Source organism: Amphibalanus amphitrite, unplaced genomic scaffold, assembly GCF_019059575.1.
Source record: "Amphibalanus amphitrite isolate SeventyFive unplaced genomic scaffold, NRLGWU_Aamphi_draft 001929F_arrow, whole genome shotgun sequence".
NCBI classification, from domain to species: domain Eukaryota; kingdom Metazoa; phylum Arthropoda; class Thecostraca; order Balanomorpha; family Balanidae; genus Amphibalanus; species Amphibalanus amphitrite.
The window spans coordinates 1-5,077 of NW_024883422.1; the positions used below are offsets into that span (position 1 = coordinate 1).

The 5,077-nt window shown below is 46.1% G+C and overlaps 1 long non-coding RNA gene across 1 annotated transcript; it reads right to left on the reverse strand.

Annotated features, from left to right (window-relative positions):
• Positions 1-10: 10 nt before the first annotated feature.
• Positions 11-2,268, reverse strand: LOC122375821. Its single transcript, XR_006255465.1, has 3 exons — positions 1,805-2,268; positions 1,005-1,170; positions 11-593 (listed from the first exon to the last, which is right to left on the reverse strand). It is a non-coding gene; the product is annotated as an uncharacterized LOC122375821 (long non-coding RNA).
• Between the last annotated feature and the right edge of the window lie 2,809 nt (positions 2,269-5,077).

A 5,077-nucleotide genomic window follows, 5' to 3' on the forward strand; every position in this document is an offset into this window, starting at 1 on the left:
CACAAATTGGACCCAGTTCGCCGTGTGGAGACGGTAGCTAGCAGAAGGTCTGGAAACTCGATTCAGGCACAAACTGAACGACTACCCAGCTGTTACAAAAAAGAAAGGCTCAAGAGATCAATAAATAATATCGTGATGTAATGAATGATGTGTGCCTCTGCCAATCTGTTTACTGTGCGTGGTGACGCAGCTTCCGCACCTTCCGCTTGACAGCGTCTCCGCACGTCGAGTCGAGTTCACTGTTCGCAGGCGGATAAAGGTTCGCACACGAACGAACACTTTCAGGATTTTGGCACACTGCACGCCCCGCGAATATTTCTCGGCCATCATACGGGTGGCGTTGCGGATGACGCCGCGCTCTCGACTGAGCCCATCGGGGTGCATCGCATGGTAGGCACAGAAACAGGTCTCGAGCTCCCTGCACAGTTCCAAGAAAGACTCGGTGGGAACAGTCATGTCTCCAACACTGCGCAGCCGCGTCCACAGTGCCTGGACAGGGACGTCCTCGGCATGGGACAGGGACGTCCTCGGCCTCTGCCAGTTTGCTCTTCAGGCTTGCCAGTTCAGCCTCAAGTGCTGGGCATCTGGTACACCTGTTAGGACAAAAGGATCATCAGAACAAGAAAGGGATTTCAAAATACAGAAGTAACTTTAGCTATCATGGGTGCTATCAGCTATTCATGTGAGCATGGGTGGGTGGGGGGGGGGGGGGGCATGGGTGCAGGTGTGTGTTTCATTCATGTGGGTGAGTACTGATTGTAACTAATATTCTACAATCCACAGGTACTGTGCTATAAAGCAATTACCAATTTTTATTCCTGACTTTATAGTAACACTGAGCTGGAGGAGGATATTCTTAACCAATCTTCCACCAATATTGGGCAATGACAGGAATTAAATTTATCTTTCAAACTGCACCTATTTTCTAGTAAAGTCATAGACATGTGTACATAAATAACATACTTGAAATGTATCTGAAATAAGTTAAATAAGATACGACGTACTTTTAAGGCTCACACTTCGTCTGTACAGATGCATCTGAATGCAGGCATTCTTCTGCTTGGAGTGATGAGTCTTTGGGAGCTGCTTGTTCTCCTTCTTCTTGCACCTGCCTTGACTCATCTTCCTCTCCACCTCTGTGTAGCAGCACCACTCCTTGGTGTTGTGACTCTGTAAAAATAACCGACTTTAGTAACAAACCCTTACTGCTAAATACGTGACATTAATGATGTCTATTCTAGCTGGTAACTCAGAGCTAACAAGAAGTTCAAAATTAAGTTGTTTGTTCAGCTGAGCTTTCCTTATAACAAAAAAGGCAAAATGGGGTAATTTTGACTATACCCAACTATCCATCTGATCTGGTCTGAGCTGAGCAACTTCATCCCTGTCCCAGCTGGTGGGAAACTCATTTAAAAAAGGTCCCTCAAAAATGGGTTATTCACCAATCCGGACAGCTGAAAAGCGAGCTGTCCGTAAAGTGTATACAGATTTGCTATTCAACCGATAGGTAAACTCATAAATATCTGATGGGCACACTTAAGGCCTGGCTACTCTACCTATGCGTTTTCTGCATGCGTTTTTTGCGGGCTTGCATGTTTTGCGAAATATCGATCTAGAAACAAAAGTAATAAATAATTTAACTTTAACATTAGCTATATACAAAAGTTAATAAAACTCTTATATTAACTTAAATATAATACCAAAACATATCACAAAAACATTGTTTTTACTACAACAGTAGGTACTACGCAAAACCCGCAAACCCGCGAAAACCGCATGCAGTGTAGTCAGGTGAGGCCTTTACCTTGGAGGACGAGTCAGGTTCCTGGATGGGACTGATGTAGGTAGCAGCTTCATGGCAGAATACTGCGGAGGCAACTTAAGCAGTTCTGACCTGAGGCCTCTTTCATAGTCAGCAGTTACAAAATGCAAAGAACACAAACAATACTGGCGGAAGTTCTTCGGGAATGGCTCCCCTCTTTTTATGATCTGCCACCATCGCCTTGCCATCACTTCATCCGCAGGGAACTCGTGATATTTGGTGCCGGGCGCCTGGTTGTTTCTTCTCCCGGACCCATTTCTACACGAAGGTTCCGCACAGTAAACCATCATAGAATTTAAATCATCAGCAATCAGAAATCAAAGCAAAATGTTATCAATCACCAACTGATGCCCCATGAGCACCACGCAACAATCCACGATGCCTATGAATAATAAATATATCCGCGGACCGCGGCGGCCCTTAATTCAACTTTCAAATGTCCCGAAAACCAATATACCTTGCCAAAAACATTCGACGTGGTTTGATCTAGTGCATTATACATTTTCATAAACAAGGTAAAAATGATGTAATTTTGACGTCATAAAACACATCTTACTTGTTAGTCTCACAGTCTTATTATTGTTATGACGCAATCAAACTCATGCCAAACTACGACCTCAGCAGAATATTTGCGTCAAGATATGTTTCATCTGCGCAATGTTTGTCGTGATTGAGTGCTTCCATATCTCAAACTCGGACCGTACCTGTTATTTATAGGCATCTTGAAACTCTGCGTCCTCTCCGAGCCCAGAGATCCCTCTACGTCTCCCGGCCCACGCCCTGTCCGACGGGTGGTTGGCGATATGGGCTGCAGAGGTCACCACCGTCCGTGGAGCCATTCAGCCCAGCCAGATGTCTGGCTAGTAGTTGGCGATATGGACTGCAGAGGTCGCCACGGCCTCTCGGCTCGCTGCATTGTGTGCGGCGCTGCTCCGCCTGTGGTGGCCCGTGGTGTAGACATAGGCGGACATAAGCTTATGTCTAGGACAGAGATATAAGCTCTCTCAAGCTCTCCCCCCGACTCCCTACTCTGAGTCGTTGGCATGACAACCCATCTGGGCACTCTGATTGGCTAAGGTTTCCCGCCATACCGGGATCACGGATTATGAAGAATGCTCAGTTGCAATTGTATGCAACTGGCCTCGGGGCACGTCTCCCGAGGTGGATATATATTATATGCTAGTCCATAAGGAGTCGGCACTCTCCGGGCGGCCCTGTATCAACATTGAAGCAAACCACCGCTCCCTCTGGTCAACCACTGGTTCGGAGTACCGCCTTTAGGTGGCAGCACCTCCTTGGCGTTTTAAAGTGGTCGATGTAATCGCTGCTCCCTCTGGGTGAGCACTAATTCTCAGTATGTCCGCTAGGTGGCAGCACCTAGCCTACTTGGTAGGCTGTTGATTTAACTAATTCTCAGTATATCTGCCAGGTGGCAGGACGTTTTAGGTAAGAGTAGGTTCTCCATTTAAGCAGCAACCAGTCCGGGCAATTGCTGCCTCCTTTTTCAGCTGTTAGGTGAGAGCACTTCACTGGCTGGTGACTACACCCAGCCTTCTAATCTAACGCTCCTTCTCTTTTCAGTGTAAAAGGCACTGATGCTGATACTGTCTCTAATTAGCTAAACTTAAAGGAATTGACGGAAGGGCACCACCAGTAGCCTTTCTCATAAAGCTTTGTCTAGTAAAAAGTAATGGTAAAAAGCACGATTTTACTGTTGACCAGTAAAATTCTGTTTCATAAAGCAAAAATTACTTTTACCTAGAGTTGCAAATTTACTAGGTAGTTTTACTGGTGACCAGTAGGAAGATCCTGGGTTGTGTTTCATAAAAGCACGTGCCTTAGTAAAAAAGTCGAATGACTTTTGCTTTCGTGCTGTCAATTTCACCCTTGCTCTACCTTGCAGTAAAACAGCTTATGAGTTTTGCTTTTAGCTTTAATTGTACTTTATGTCTTAATGCATGTCCTGAGTTTTCGTCATAAGCCTTTTATTGACAAATAACAAGCTTCATTTTTTCTTTAAAAACATCTATTGTTGCTAAAACCTCACGTTAAATCATATGAAAAGTTGGCTCTCCATCCTGGCAAACTGAACGAGGTCAAGCGTGTTTCTGGCAAGCTAATGTGAAGTGGAGATATGTTCGAAACGTTCCAAATGAAAACTGCGGTGGATTTTCATTGAAGGAGAGACATTAATTGAAAAAGGACAAGACACACGGACAACGGGCTATCAACTGAAACATAATAAAGGAAGACCCAGTAACCGAAGCATTTTCGATGTCGGCATAGAATAAACGCAAGTCCAACATTAGCCTACTAGTTACTACTTGAACCCTAACCTGAACTGAAGAAAAAACATAATTGGTCGTGTGAGTACAAAACAAATTCGATGCTGAATACTTTGTGGGTGCTGAACACTTAGATGCAACTTGAAGCAAAATAGCGCTCACCGCCGTGACCACTGATGGTTCGAGGGGCACGTTGGAGTATTTGTCCTCTGCAGCGCCCCAAAGGTACGAACTTACGCATTTTTCCTCGATTTGAGAGGAAAACCAACAACCAGGGCTGCGGAGTCGGAGTCGGAGTCGGAGTCGGAGTCGGTCGGAGTCGACAGTTGTGACCAGAGTCGGAGTCGGAGTCGGAGTCGATTTTAGAAACCCGAGCCGGAGTCGGAGTCGGAGTCACCGAAAATCTGTCGACTCCGCAGCCCTGCTAGGTCTGCGGAGTTGGAGTCGGTCGGAGTCGACAATTCTGCCCGGAGTCGGAGTCGGAGTCGGAGCTGGTTTTTGAAAGCCGGAGTCGGAGTCGGAGTCGGAGTCGCCGAAAATCCATCGACTCCGTAGCCCTGCCAACAACTTTTATAAGAAGTTTGATTTAAACAGCACAAATTGGCATAATATATCACAATCCGAGAAATTTTTGAAAAAGCAAAAATGAAGCACATTATTGGGGAGCATGCCTCCCCCAGCATATCAAATAACTTCTGGATCTTCTAATGACTGTACCGGTTGGTCGGACGGAGTCATGCATTACATATGATGTACAGTGATGCCATCCACTGGGGCTATTGTGTGCGACGTTCTCGTATGCCCACCTACAAGCAGCGTTGTAGGTGACAGGTCAGCTACGACGAGTGGGATCTGCCGGCTATCGAAGTCATGTGCTCAAATAACCAACCGGTGCACACTGCACAGTGTGAAGGAGAAGGCCGACGAGCAAATAACAACTTTGACCGCGGCGCGGGAGCGCCCGTACGAG